Raw genomic sequence first — 17,039 nt, 5'->3', positions numbered from 1 at the left:
ATATTCAAAAAAGGAAATATTGAAAAAAGGATGTATAGAAAAGAGGAAATATTCAAAAAAGGAAATATTGAAAAAAGGAAATAATGACAAAAGGAAATATTGACAAAAGGAAATATTGAAAAAAGGAAATATTGAACAAAGGAAATATTAACAAAAGGAAATATTGACAAAAGGAAATATTGACAAAAGGAAATATTGAAAAAAGGAAATATTGACAAAAGGAATTATTGACATGATGAAATATTGACAAAAGGAAGTATAGAAAAGAGGAAATATTCAAAAAAGGAAATATTGAATAATGGAAGTATAGAAAAGAGGAAATATTCAAAAAAGGAAATACTGAAAAAAGGAAATATTGACAAAAGGAAATATTGAAAAAGGAAATATTGAAAAAAGGAAATATTGAAATAAGGAAATATTGACAAAAGGAAATATTGACAAAAGGAAATGATGAAAAAAGGAAATATTGACAAAAGGAAATATTGACAAAAGGAAATATTGAAAAAAGGAATATTAACAAAAGGAAATATTAAAAAAAGGAAATAATGACAAAAGGAAATATTGACAATAGGAAGAATAGAAAAGAGGAAATATTCAAAAAAGGAAATGTTGACAAAAAGACATATAGAAAAGAGAAAATATTCAAAAAAGGAAATATTGAAAATAGGAAATATTGACAAAAGGAAATATTGACAAAAGGAAATATTGAAAAAAGGAAATATTGACAAAAGGATATATTGACAAAAGAAAATATTGACAAAAGGGAATATTGACATAAGGAAATATTGACAAAAGGTTATATTTACAAAAGGAAATATTGAAAAAAGGAAATATTGACAAAAGGAAATATTGACAAAAGGAAATAATTGACAAAAGGAAGTATAGAAAAGAGGAAATATTCAAAAAAGGATATATTGACAAAAGGAAATATTGACAAAAGGAAATATTGACAAAAAGAAATATTGAAAAAAGGAAATATTGACAAAAGGAAATATTGAAAAAAGGAAATATTGACAAGGGAAGTATAGAAAAGAGGAAATATTCAAAAAATAGAAGTATTGAAAAAAGGAAATATTAACAAAAGAAAATATTGACAAAAGGAATTATTGAAAAAAGGAAATATTGACAAAAGGAAATATTGACAAAAGGAAATTTTGACAAAAGGAAATATTGAAAAAAGGAAATATTGACAAAAGGAAATATTGAAAAAAGGAAATTATGAAATATGTAATTATTGACAAAAGGAAATATTGACAAAAGGAAGTATAGAAAAAAGGAAATATTCAAAAAAGGAAATATTTAAAAAAGGAATTATTGACAAAAGAAATATTGAAAAAAGGAAATATTGAAAAAAGGAAATATTGACAATAGGAAATAATCACAAATAGAAATATTCACAAAAGGAAATATTGAAAAAAGAAAGTTTAGAAAAAAGGAAATATTGACAAAAGGAAATATTGAAAAAAGGAAGTATAGAAAAGAGAAATATTGACAAAAGGAAATGTTGCAAAAAGGAAGTACAGAAAAAAGGAAATATTGAAAAATGGAAATATTGAATAAAGGAAATATTGAGGAAAGGAAATATTGAAAAAAGGAAATATTGACAAAAGGAAATATTGACAAAAGGAAATATTGCAAAAAGGATGTATAGAAAAAAGGAAATATTGAAAAAAGGAAGTATAGAAGGAAGGAAATATTGACAAAAGGAAATATTGAAAAAAGGAAATATTGACAAAAGGAAATATTGCAAAAACGAAATATTGAAAAAAGGAAGTATAGAAAAAATGTAATATTGAAAAAAGGAAATATAGAAAGAAGGAAATATTGAGAAAAGGAAATATTGAAAAAGGGAAATATTGACAAAAGGAAATATTGAAAAAATGAGATATTGAAAAAAGGAAATATTGAGAAAAGAAATATTGAAGATAGGAAATGTTGACAAAAGGAAATATTGAATAAAAGAAATATTGAAACAAGGAAATATTGAAAAAAGGAAATATTGACAAAAGGAAATATTAAAAAAAAGGAAATATTGAAAAAAGGAAATATAGAAAAAAGGAAGTATAGAAAGAAGGAAATATTGAAAAAAGGAAGTATAGAATGTAGGAAATATTGAAAAAAGGAAATATTGAAAAAAGGAAGTATAGAATAAAGGAAATATTGACAATAGGAAATATTGACAAAAGGAAATATTGACAAAAGGAAATATTGACAAAAGGAAGTTTTGACAAAAGGAAATATTGACAAAAGGAAATATTGACAAAAGAAAATATTGACAAAAGGAAGTTTAGAAATGAAGAAATATTCAAAAAAGGAAATATTGACAAAAGGAAGTATAGAAAAGAGGAAATATTCAAAAAAGGAAATATTGAAAAAAGGATGTATAGAAAAGAGGAAATATTCAAAAAAGGAAATATTGAAAAAAGGAAATAATAACAAAAGGAAATATTGACAAAAGGAAATATTGAAAAAAGGAAATATTGAACAAAGGAAATATAAACAAATGGAAATATTGACAAAAGCAAATATTGACAAAAGGAAATATTGAAAAAAGGAAATATTGACAAAAGGAAATATTGACATGATGAAATATTGACAAAAGGAAGTATAGAAAAGAGGAAATATTAAAAAAAAAAATTGACAAAGGGAAGTATAGAAAAGAGGAAATATTCAAAAAAGGAAATATTGAAAAAAGGAAATTTTGACAAAAGGAAATATTGAAAAAAGAAAAAATATTGAAAAAAGGAAATATTGAAATAAGGAAATGTTGACAAAAGGAAATATTGACAAAAGGAAATGATGAAAAAAGGAAATATTGACAAAAGGAAATATTGACAAAAGGAAATATTGAAAAAAGGAATATTAACAAAAGGAAATATTAAAAAAAGGAAATATTGACAAAAGGTAATATTGACAAAAGGAAGTATAGAAAAGAGGAAATATTCAAAAAAGGAAATATTGACAAAAGGACGTATAGAAAAGAGGAAATATTCAAAAAAGGAAATATTGAAAATAGGAAATATTGACAAAAGGAAATATTGACAAAAGGAAATATTAAAAAAGGAAATATTGACAAAAGGATATATTGACAAAAGGAACTATTGACTAAAGGAAATATTGACATAAGGAAATATTGATAAAAGGAAATATTGACAAAAGGAAATATTAACAAAAGAATATATTTACAAAAGGAAATATTGAAAAAAGGAAATATTGACAAAAGTAAATATTAAAAAAAGGAAATATTGAAAAAAGAAATATAGAAAATCGGAAATATTGAAAAAAGGAAGTATAGAAAGTAGGAAATATTGAAAAAAGGAAATATTGAAAAAAGGAAGTATAGAATAAAGGAAATATTGACAAAAGGAAATATTGACAAAAGGAAATATAGAAAAAAGGAAATATTGAAAAAAGGAAGTATAAAAAGAAGGAAATATTGAAAAAAGGAAGTATAGAAAGTAGGAAATATTGAAAAAAGGAAATATTGAAAAAAGGAAGTATAGAATTAAGGAAATATTGACAAAAGGAAATATTGACAAAAGGAAATATTGACAAAAGGAAATATTGACAAAAGGAAGTATTGACAAAAGGAAATATTGACAAAAGGAAATATTGACAAAAGGAAATATTGACAAAAGGAAATATTGAAAAAAGGAAATATTGTCAAAAAAAAATATTGACAAAAGGAAGTTTAGAAATGAAGAAATATTCAAAAAAGGAAATATTGACAAAAAGAAGTATAGAAAAGAGAAATATTGACAAAAGGAAATGTTGCAAAAAGGAAGTATAGAAAAAAGGAAATATTGAAAAATGGAAATATTGAAAAAAGGAAATATTGAAAGAAGGAAATATTGAATAAAAGGAAATATTGAGGAAAGGAAATATTGACAAAAGGAAATATTGACAAAAGGAAATATTGCAAAAAGGATGTATAGAAAAAAGGAAATATTGAAAAAAGGAAGTATAGAAGGAAGGAAATATTGACAAAAGGAAATATTGAAAAAAGGAAATATTGACAAAAGGAAACATTGCAAAAACGAAATATTGAAAAAAGGAAGTATAGAAAGAAGGAAATATTGAAAAAAGGAAATATTGAGAAACGGAAATATTGATTGACAAAAGGAAATTTTGACAAAAGAAAATATTGGAATAAGGAAGTATAGAAAAAATGTAATATTGAAAAAAGGAAATATAGAAAGAAGGAAATATTGAGAAAAGGAAATATTGAAAAAGGGAAATATTGACAAAAGGAAATATTGAAAAAATGAGATATTGAAAAAAGGAAATATTGAGAAAAAAAATATTGAAAATAGGAAATAATGACAAAAGGAAATATTGAAAAAAAGAAATATTGAAACAAGGAAATATTGAAAAAAGGAAATATTGACAAAAGGAAATATTAAAAAAAAAGAAATATTGAAAAAAGGAAATATAGAAAAAAGGAAATATTGAAAAAAAGAAGTATAGACGAAGAAAATATTGAAAAAAGGAAGTATAGAAAGTAGGAAATATTGAAAAAAGGAAGAATAGAATAAAGGAAATATTGACAAAAGGAAATATTGACAAAAGAAAATATTGACAAAAGGAAATATTGACAAAAGGAAATATATAAAAAAGGAAATATTGAAAAAAGGAAGTAAAGAAAGAAGGAAATATTGAAAAAAGGAAGTATAGAAAGTAGGAAATATTGAAAAAAGGAAGTATAGAATAAAGGAAATATTGACAAAAGGAAATATTGACAAAAGGGAATATTGACAAAAGGAAATATTGACAAAAGGAAGTATTGACAAAATGAAATATTGACAAAAGGAAATATTGACAAAAGGAAATATTGACAAAAGGAAATATTGACAAAAGGAAATATTGAAAAAAGGAAATATTGACAAAAGGAAGTATAGAAAAGAGGAAATATTCAAAAAAGGAAATATTGAAAAAAGAAAATAATGACAAAAGGAAATATTGACAAAAGGAAGTTTAGAAATGAAGAAATATTCAAAAAAGGAAAATTTGACAAAAGGAAGTATAGAAAAGAGGAAATATTCAAAAAAGGAAATATTGAAAAAAGGATGTATAGAAAAGAGGAAATATTCAAAAAAGGAAATATTGAAAAAAGGAAATAATGACAAAAGGAAATATTGACAAAAGGAAATATTGTAAAAAGGAAATATTGAACAAAGGAAATATTAACAAAAGGAAATATTGACAAAAGGAAATATTGACAAACGGAAATATTGAAAAAAGGAAATATTGACAAAAGGAAATATAGAAAAGAGGAAATATTCAAAAAAGGAAATATTGACAAAAGGAAGTATAGAAAAGAGGAAATATTCAAAAAAGGAAATATTGAAAAAAGGAAATATTGACAAAAGGAAATATTGAAAAAAGGAAATATGAAAAAAGGAAATATTGAAATAAGGAAATATTGACAAAAGGAAATATTGACAAAAGGAAATGATGAAAAAAGGAAATATTGACAAAAGGAAATTCTGACAAAAGGAAATATTGAAAAAAGGAATATTAACAAAAGGAAAGATTAAAAAAAGGAAATATTGACAAAAGGAAATATTGACAAAAGGAAGTATAGAAAAGAGGAAATATTCGAAAAAGGAAATATTGACAAAAGGACGGATAGAAAAGAGAAAATATTCAAAAAAGGAAATATTGAAAATAGGAAATATTGACAAAAGGAAATATTGACAAAAGGAAATATTGAAAAAAGGAAATATTGACAAAATGAAATATTGACAAAACGAAATATTGACATAAGGAAATATTGACATATGGAAATATTGATAAAAGGAAATATTGACAAAAGGAAATATTGACAAAAGGATATATTTACAAAAGGAAATATTGAAAAAAGGAAATATTGACAAAAGGAAATATTGACAAAAGGAAGTATACAACAGAGGAAATATTCAAAAAAGGAAATATTGACAAAAGGAAATATTGACAAAAGGAAATATTGACAAAAAGAAATATAGAAAAAAGGAAATATTGACAAAAGGAAATATTGAAAAAAGGAAATATTGACAAGGGAAGTATAGAAAAGAGGAAATATTCAAAAATAGAAGTATTGTAAAAAGGAAATATTAACAAAAGAAAATATTGACAAAAGGAATTATTGAAAAACGGAAATATTGACAAAAGGAAATATTGACAAAAGGAAATTTTGACAAAAGGAAATATTGAAAAAAGGAAATATTGACAAAAGGAAATATTGAAAAAAGGAAATTATGACAAATGTAATTATTGACAAAAGGAAATATTGACAAAAGGAAGTATAGAAAAGAGGAATTATTCAAAAAAGGAAATATTTAAAAAAGGAATTATTGACAAAAGAAATATTTAAAAAAGGAAATATTGAAAAAAGGAAATATATACAATAGGAAATATTCACAAATAGAAATATTCACAAAAGGAAATATTGAAAAAAGAAAGTATAGAAAAAAGGAAATATTGACAAAAGGAAATATTGAAAAAAGGAAGTATAGAAAAGAGAAATATTGACAAAAGGAAATGTTGCAAAAAGGAAATATTGAAAAATGGAAATATTTAAAAAAGGAAATATTGAAAAAAGGCAATATAGAAAGAAGGAAATATTGAATAAAGGAAATATTGAGAAAAGGAAATATTGAAAAAAGGAAATATTGACAAAAGGAAATATTGACAAAAGGAAATATTGCAAAAAGGATGTATAGAAAAAAGGAAATGTTGAAAAAAGGAAGTATAGAAGGAAGGAAATATTGACAAAAGGAAATATTGAAAAAAGGAAATATTGACAAAAGGAAGTATAGAAAGAAGGAAATATTGAAAAAAGGAAGTATAGAAAGTAGGAAATATTGAAAAAAGGAAATATTGAAAAAAGGAAGTATAGAAAAAAAGAAATATTGAAAAAAGGAAATATTGACAAAAGGAAATATTGACAAAAGGAAATATTGACAAAAGGAAGTATTGACAAAAGGAAATATTGACAAAAGGAAATATTGACAAAAGGAAATATTGAAAAGAGGAAATATTGTCAAAAAAAAATATTGACAAAAGGAAGTTTAGAAATGAAGAAATATTCAAAAAAGGAAATATTGACAAAAAGAAGTATAGAAAAGAGAAATATTGACAAAAGGAAATGTTGCAAAAAGGAAGTATAGAAAAAAGGAAATATTGAAAAATGGAAATATTGAAAAAAGGAAATATTGAAAGAAGGAAATATTGAAAAAAGGAAATATTGAGGAAAGGAAATATTGACAAAAGGAAATATTGACAAAAGGAAATATTGAAAAAAGGAAATATTGACAAAAGGAAATATTGACATGATGAAATATTGACAAAAGGAAGTATAGAAAAGAGGAAATATTAAAAAAAAAAAAAATTGACAAAGGGAAGTATAGAAAAGAGGAAATATTCAAAAAAGGAAATATTGAAAAAAAGGAAATTTTGACAAAAGGAAATATTGAAAAAAGAAAAAATATTGAAAAAAGGAAATATTGAAATAAGGAAATGTTGACAAAAGGAAATATTGACAAAAGGAAATGATGAAAAAAGGAAATATTGACAAAAGGAAATATTGACAAAAGGAAATATTGAAAAAAGGAATATTAACAAAAGGAAATATTAAAAAAAGGAAATATTGACAAAAGGTAATATTGACAAAAAGAAGTATAGAAAAGAAGAAATATTCAAAAAAGGAAATATTGACAAAAGGACGTATAGAAAAGAGAAAATATTCAAAAAAGGAAAAATTGAAAATAGGAAATATTGACAAAAGGAAATATTGACAAAAGGAAATATTAAAAAAGGAAATATTGACAAAAGGATATATTGACAAAAGGAACTATTGACTAAAGGAAATATTGACATAAGGAAATATTGATAAAAGGAAATATTGACAAAAGGAAATATTAACAAAAGAATATATTTACAAAAGGAAATATGAAAAAAGGAAATATTGACAAAAGGAAATATTGACAAAAGGAAGTATAGAAAAGACGAAATATTCAAAAAAGGAAATATTAACAAAAGGAAATATTGACAAAAGGAAATTTTGACAAAAAGAAATATTGAAAAAAGGAAATATTGACAAAAGGAAGTATAGAATAAAGGAAATATTGACAAAAGGAAATATTGAAAAAAGGAAGTATAGAAAAAAATAAATATTGACAAAAGGAAATGTTGCAAAAAGGAAGTCTAGAAAAAAGGAAATATTGAAAAATGGAAATATTGAAAAAAGGAAATATTGAAAAAAGGAAATATAGAAAGAAGGAAATATTGAAAAAAGGAAATTTTGAGAAAAGGAAATATTGAAAAAATGAAATATTTACAAAAGGAAATATTGACAAAAGGTAATATTGCAGAAAGGATGTATAGAAAAAAGGAAATATTGAAAAAAGGAAGTATAGAGAGAAGGAAATATTGAATAAAGGAAATTTTGAGAAACGGAAATATTGACAAAAGGAAGTTTTGACAAAAGGAAATATTGTAATAAGGAAGTATAGAAAAAATGTAATATTGAAAAAAGGAAGTATAGAAAGAAGGAAATATTGAGAAAAGGAAATATTGAAAAAAAGAAATATTGACAAAAGGAAATATTGAGAAAAAAAATATTGAAGATAGGAAATGTTGACAAAAGGAAATATTGAATAAAGGAAATATTGACAAAAGTAAATATTAAAAAAAGGAAATATTGAAAAAAGAAATATAGAAAATCGGAAATATTGAAAAAAGGAAGTATAGAAAGTAGGAAATATTGAAAAAAGGAAATATTGAAAAAAGGAAGTATAGAATAAAGGAAATATTGACAAAAGGAAATATTGACAAAAGGAAATATAGAAAAAAGGAAATATTGAAAAAAGGAATTATAGAAAGAAGGAAATATTGAAAAAAGGAAGTATAGAAAGTAGGAAATATTGAAAAAAGGAAATATTGAAAAAAGGAAGTATAGAATAAAGGAAATATTGACAAAAGGAAATATTGACAAAAGGAAATATTGACAAAAGGAAATATTGACAAAAGGAAGTATTGACAAAAGGAAATATTGACAAAAGGAAATATTGACAAAAGGAAATATTGACAAAAGGAAATATTGAAAAAAGGAAGTATAGAAAAGAGAAATATTGACAAAAGGAAATGTTGCAAAAAGGAAGTACAGAAAAAAGGAAATATTGAAAAATGGAAATATTGAATAAAGGAAATATTGAGGAAAGGAAATATTGAAAAAAGGAAATATTGACAAAAGGAAATATTGACAAAAGGAAATATTGCAAAAAGGATGTATAGAAAAAAGGAAATATTGAAAAAAGGAAGTATAGAAGGAAGGAAATATTGACAAAAGGAAATATTGAAAAAAGGAAATATTGACAAAAGGAAATATTGCAAAAACGAAATATTGAAAAAAGGAAGTATAGAAAAAATGTAATATTGAAAAAAGGAAATATAGAAAGAAGGAAATATTGAGAAAAGGAAATATTGAAAAAGGGAAATATTGACAAAAGGAAATATTGAAAAAATGAGATATTGAAAAAAGGAAATATTGAGAAAAAAAATATTGAAGATAGGAAATGTTGACAAAAGGAAATATTGAATAAAAGAAATATTGAAACAAGGAAATATTGAAAAAAGGAAATATTGACAAAAGGAAATATTAAAAAAAAGGAAATATTGAAAAAAGGAAATATAGAAAAAAGGAAGTATAGAAAGAAGGAAATATTGAAAAAAGGAAGTATAGAATGTAGGAAATATTGAAAAAAGGAAATATTGAAAAAAGGAAGTATAGAATAAAGGAAATATTGACAATAGGAAATATTGACAAAAGGAAATATTGACAAAAGGAAATATTGACAAAAGGAAGTTTTGACAAAAGGAAATATTGACAAAAGGAAATATTGACAAAAGAAAATATTGACAAAAGGAAGTTTAGAAATGAAGAAATATTCAAAAAAGGAAATATTGACAAAAGGAAGTATAGAAAAGAGGAAATATTCAAAAAAGGAAATATTGAAAAAAGGATGTATAGAAAAGAGGAAATATTCAAAAAAGGAAATATTGAAAAAAGGAAATAATAACAAAAGGAAATATTGACAAAAGGAAATATTGAAAAAAGGAAATATTGAACAAAGGAAATATAAACAAATGGAAATATTGACAAAAGCAAATATTGACAAAAGGAAATATTGAAAAAAGGAAATATTGACAAAAGGAAATATTGACATGATGAAATATTGACAAAAGGAAGTATAGAAAAGAGGAAATATTAAAAAAAAAAATTGACAAAGGGAAGTATAGAAAAGAGGAAATATTCAAAAAAGGAAATATTGAAAAAAGGAAATTTTGACAAAAGGAAATATTGAAAAAAGAAAAAATATTGAAAAAAGGAAATATTGAAATAAGGAAATGTTGACAAAAGGAAATATTGACAAAAGGAAATGATGAAAAAAGGAAATATTGACAAAAGGAAATATTGACAAAAGGAAATATTGAAAAAAGGAATATTAACAAAAGGAAATATTAAAAAAAGGAAATATTGACAAAAGGTAATATTGACAAAAGGAAGTATAGAAAAGAAGAAATATTCAAAAAAGGAAATATTGACAAAAGGACGTATAGAAAAGAGAAAATATTCAAAAAAGGAAATATTGAAAATAGGAAATATTGACAAAAGGAAATATTGACAAAAGGAAATATTAAAAAAGGAAATATTGACAAAAGGATATATTGACAAAAGGAACTATTGACTAAAGGAAATATTGACATAAGGAAATATTGATAAAAGGAAATATTGACAAAAGGAAATATTAACAAAAGAATATATTTACAAAAGGAAATATTGAAAAAAGGAAATATTGACAAAAGTAAATATTAAAAAAAGGAAATATTGAAAAAAGAAATATAGAAAATCGGAAATATTGAAAAAAGGAAGTATAGAAAGTAGGAAATATTGAAAAAAGGAAATATTGAAAAAAGGAAGTATAGAATAAAGGAAATATTGACAAAAGGAAATATTGACAAAAGGAAATATAGAAAAAAGGAAATATTGAAAAAAGGAAGTATAAAAAGAAGGAAATATTGAAAAAAGGAAGTATAGAAAGTAGGAAATATTGAAAAAAGGAAATATTGAAAAAAGGAAGTATAGAATTAAGGAAATATTGACAAAAGGAAATATTGACAAAAGGAAATATTGACAAAAGGAAATATTGACAAAAGGAAGTATTGACAAAAGGAAATATTGACAAAAGGAAATATTGACAAAAGGAAATATTGACAAAAGGAAATATTGAAAAAAGGAAATATTGACAAAAAAAAATATTGACAAAAGGAAGTTTAGAAATGAAGAAATATTCAAAAAAGGAAATATTGACAAAAAGAAGTATAGAAAAGAGAAATATTGACAAAAGGAAATGTTGCAAAAAGGAAGTATAGAAAAAAGGAAATATTGAAAAATGGAAATATTGAAAAAAGGAAATATTGAAAGAAGGAAATATTGAATAAAAGGAAATATTGAGGAAAGGAAATATTGACAAAAGGAAATATTGACAAAAGGAAATATTGCAAAAAGGATGTATAGAAAAAAGGAAATATTGAAAAAAGGAAGTATAGAAGGAAGGAAATATTGACAAAAGGAAATATTGAAAAAAGGAAATATTGACAAAAGGAAACATTGCAAAAACGAAATATTGAAAAAAGGAAGTATAGAAAGAAGGAAATATTGAAAAAAGGAAATATTGAGAAACGGAAATATTGATTGACAAAAGGAAATTTTGACAAAAGAAAATATTGGAATAAGGAAGTATAGAAAAAATGTAATATTGAAAAAAGGAAATATAGAAAGAAGGAAATATTGAGAAAAGGAAATATTGAAAAAGGGAAATATTGACAACAGGAAATATTGAAAAAATGAGATATTGAAAAAAGGAAATATTGAGAAAAAAAATATTGAAAATAGGAAATAATGACAAAAGGAAATATTGAAAAAAAGAAATATTGAAACAAGGAAATATTGAAAAAAGGAAATATTGACAAAAGGAAATATTAAAAAAAAAGAAATATTGAAAAAAGGAAATATAGAAAAAAGGAAATATTGAAAAAAAGAAGTATAGACGAAGAAAATATTGAAAAAAGGAAGTATAGAAAGTAGGAAATATTGAAAAAAGGAAGAATAGAATAAAGGAAATATTGACAAAAGGAAATATTGACAAAAGAAAATATTGACAAAAGGAAATATTGACAAAAGGAAATATATAAAAAAGGAAATATTGAAAAAAGGAAGTAAAGAAAGAAGGAAATATTGAAAAAAGGAAGTATAGAAAGTAGGAAATATTGAAAAAAGGAAGTATAGAATAAAGGAAATATTGACAAAAGGAAATATTGACAAAAGGGAATATTGACAAAAGGAAATATTGAAAAAAGGAAGTATTGACAAAATGAAATATTGACAAAAGGAAATATTGACAAAAGGAAATATTGACAAAAGGAAATATTGACAAAAGGAAATATTGAAAAAAGGAAATATTGACAAAAGGAAGTATAGAAAAGAGGAAATATTCAAAAAAGGAAATATTGAAAAAAGAAAATAATGACAAAAGGAAATATTGACAAAAGGAAGTTTAGAAATGAAGAAATATTCAAAAAAGGAAAATTTGACAAAAGGAAGTATAGAAAAGAGGAAATATTCAAAAAAGGAAATATTGAAAAAAGGATGTATAGAAAAGAGGAAATATTCAAAAAAGGAAATATTGAAAAAAGGAAATAATGACAAAAGGAAATATTGACAAAAGGAAATATTGTAAAAAGGAAATATTGAACAAAGGAAATATTAACAAAAGGAAATATTGACAAAAGGAAATATTGACAAACGGAAATATTGAAAAAAGGAAATATTGACAAAAGGAAATATAGAAAAGAGGAAATATTCAAAAAAGGAAATATTGACAAAAGGAAGTATAGAAAAGAGGAAATATTCAAAAAAGGAAATATTGAAAAAAGGAAATATTGACAAAAGGAAATATTGAAAAAAGGAAATATGAAAAAAGGAAATATTGAAATAAGGAAATATTGACAAAAGGAAATATTGACAAAAGGAAATGATGAAAAAAGGAAATATTGACAAAAGGAAATTCTGATAAAAGGAAATATTGAAAAAAGGAATATTAACAAAAGGAAAGATTAAAAAAAGGAAATATTGACAAAAGGAAATATTGACAAAAGGAAGTATAGAAAAGAGGAAATATTCGAAAAAGGAAATATTGACAAAAGGACGGATAGAAAAGAGAAAATATTCAAAAAAGGAAATATTGAAAATAGGAAATATTGACAAAAGGAAATATTGACAAAAGGAAATATTGAAAAAAGGAAATATTGACAAAAGGAAATATTGACAAAAGGAAATATTGACAAAAGGAAATATTGACATATGGAAATATTGATAAAAGGAAATATTGACAAAAGGAAATATTGACAAAAGGATATATTTACAAAAGGAAATATTGAAAAAAGGAAATATTGACAAAAGGAAATATTGACAAAAGGAAGTATACAACAGAGGAAATATTCAAAAAAGGAAATATTGACAAAAGGAAATATTGACAAAAGGAAATATTGACAAAAAGAAATATAGAAAAAAGGAAATATTGACAAAAGGAAATATTGAAAAAAGGAAATATTGACAAGGGAAGTATAGAAAAGAGGAAATATTCAAAAATAGAAGTATTGTAAAAAGGAAATATTAACAAAAGAAAATATTGACAAAAGGAATTATTGAAAAACGGAAATATTGACAAAAGGAAATATTGACAAAAGGAAATTTTGACAAAAGGAAATATTGAAAAAAGGAAATATTGACAAAAGGAAATATTGAAAAAAGGAAATTATGACAAATGTAATTATTGACAAAAGGAAATATTGACAAAAGGAAGTATAGAAAAGAGGAATTATTCAAAAAAGGAAATATTTAAAAAAGGAATTATTGACAAAAGAAATATTTAAAAAAGGAAATATTGAAAAAAGGAAATATATACAATAGGAAATATTCACAAATAGAAATATTCACAAAAGGAAATATTGAAAAAAGAAAGTATAGAAAAAAGGAAATATTGACAAAAGGAAATATTGAAAAAAGGAAGTATAGAAAAGAGAAATATTGACAAAAGGAAATGTTGCAAAAAGGAAATATTGAAAAATGGAAATATTTAAAAAAGGAAATATTGAAAAAAGGCAATATAGAAAGAAGGAAATATTGAATAAAGGAAATATTGAGAAAAGGAAATATTGAAAAAAGGAAATATTGACAAAAGGAAATATTGACAAAAGGAAATATTGCAAAAAGGATGTATAGAAAAAAGGAAATGTTGAAAAAAGGAAGTATAGAAGGTAGGAAATATTGACAAAAGGAAATACGGAAAAAAGGAAATATTGACAAAAGGAAGTATAGAAAGAAGGAAATATTGAAAAAAGGAAGTATAGAAAGTAGGAAATATTGAAAAAAGGAAATATTGAAAAAAGGAAGTATAGAATAAAGGAAATATTGACAAAAGGAAATATTGACAAAAGGAAATATTGACAAAAGGAAATATTGACAAAAGGAAGTATTGACAAAAGGAAATATTGACAAAAGGAAATATTGACAAAAGGAAATATTGAAAAGAGGAAATATTGTCAAAAAAAAATATTGACAAAAGGAAGTTTAGAAATGAAGAAATATTCAAAAAAGGAAATATTGACAAAAAGAAGTATAGAAAAGAGAAATATTGACAAAAGGAAATGTTGCAAAAAGGAAGTATAGAAAAAAGGAAATATTGAAAAATGGAAATATTGAAAAAAGGAAATATTGAAAGAAGGAAATATTGAAAAAAGGAAATATTGAGGAAAGGAAATATTGACAAAAGGAAATATTGACAAAAGGAAATATTGAAAAAAGGAAATATTGACAAAAGGAAATATTGACATGATGAAATATTGACAAAAGGAAGTATAGAAAAGAGGAAATATTAAAAAAAAAAAAAATTGACAAAGGGAAGTATAGAAAAGAGGAAATATTCAAAAAAGGAAATATTGAAAAAAAGGAAATTTTGACAAAAGGAAATATTGAAAAAAGAAAAAATATTGAAAAAAGGAAATATTGAAATAAGGAAATGTTGACAAAAGGAAATATTGACAAAAGGAAATGATGAAAAAAGGAAATATTGACAAAAGGAAATATTGACAAAAGGAAATATTGAAAAAAGGAATATTAACAAAAGGAAATATTAAAAAAAGGAAATATTGACAAAAGGTAATATTGACAAAAGGAAGTATAGAAAAGAAGAAATATTCAAAAAAGGAAATATTGACAAAAGGACGTATAGAAAAGAGAAAATATTCAAAAAAGGAAAAATTGAAAATAGGAAATATTGACAAAAGGAAATATTGACAAAAGGAAATATTAAAAAAGGAAATATTGACAAAAGGATATATTGACAAAAGGAACTATTGACTAAAGGAAATATTGACATAAGGAAATATTGATAAAAGGAAATATTGACAAAAGGAAATATTAACAAAAGAATATATTTACAAAAGGAAATATGAAAAAAGGAAATATTGACAAAAGGAAATATTGACAAAAGGAAGTATAGAAAAGACGAAATATTCAAAAAAGGAAATATTAACAAAAGGAAATATTGACAAAAGGAAATTTTGACAAAAAGAAATATTGAAAAAAGGAAATATTGACAAAAGGAAGTATAGAATAAAGGAAATATTGACAAAAGGAAATATTGAAAAAAGGAAGTATAGAAAAAAATAAATATTGACAAAAGGAAATGTTGCAAAAAGGAAGTCTAGAAAAAAGGAAATATTGAAAAATGGAAATATTGAAAAAAGGAAATATTGAAAAAAGGAAATATAGAAAGAAGGAAATATTGAAAAAAGGAAATTTTGAGAAAAGGAAATATTGAAAAAATGAAATATTTACAAAAGGAAATATTGACAAAAGGTAATATTGCAGAAAGGATGTATAGAAAAAAGGAAATATTGAAAAAAGGAAGTATAGAGAGAAGGAAATATTGAATAAAGGAAATTTTGAGAAACGGAAATATTGACAAAAGGAAGTTTTGACAAAAGGAAATATTGTAATAAGGAAGTATAGAAAAAATGTAATATTGAAAAAAGGAAGTATAGAAAGAAGGAAATATTGAGAAAAGGAAATATTGAAAAAAAGAAATATTGACAAAAGGAAATATTGAGAAAAAAAATATTGAAGATAGGAAATGTTGACAAAAGGAAATATTGAATAAAGGAAATATTGACAAAAGTAAATATTAAAAAAAGGAAATATTGAAAAAAGAAATATAGAAAATCGGAAATATTGAAAAAAGGAAGTATAGAAAGTAGGAAATATTGAAAAAAGGAAATATTGAAAAAAGGAAGTATAGAATAAAGGAAATATTGACTAAAGGAAATATTGACAAAAGGAAATATAGAAAAAAGGAAATATTGAAAAAAGGAATTATAGAAAGAAGGAAATATTGAAAAAAGGAAGTATAGAAAGTAGGAAATATTGAAAAAAGGAAATATTGAAAAAAGGAAGTATAGAATAAAGGAAATATTGACAAAAGGAAATATTGACAAAAGGAAATATTGACAAAAGGAAATATTGACAAAAGGAAGTATTGACAAAAGGAAATATTGACAAAAGGAAATATTGACAAAAGGAAATATTGACAAAAGGAAATATTGAAAAAAGGAAATATTGTCAAAAAAAAATATTGACAAAAGGAAGTTTAGAAATGAAGAAATATTCAAAAAAGGAAATATTGACAAAAAGAAGTATAGAAAAGAGAAATATTGACAAAAGGAAATGTTGCAAAAAGGAAGTATAGAAAAAAGGAAATATTGAAAAATGGAAATATTGAAAAAAGGAAATATTGAAAGAAGGAAATATTGAAAAAAGGAAATATTGAGGAAAGGAAATATTGACAAAAGGAAATATAGACAAAAGGAAATATTGCAAAAAGGATGTATAGAAAAAAGGAAATATTGAAAAAAGGAAGTATAGAAGGAAGGAAATATTG

Source organism: Ischnura elegans, chromosome X (assembly GCF_921293095.1).
Source record: "Ischnura elegans chromosome X, ioIscEleg1.1, whole genome shotgun sequence".
NCBI lineage: Eukaryota > Metazoa > Arthropoda > Insecta > Odonata > Coenagrionidae > Ischnura > Ischnura elegans.
This window is presented reverse-complemented; position numbering follows the sequence as displayed.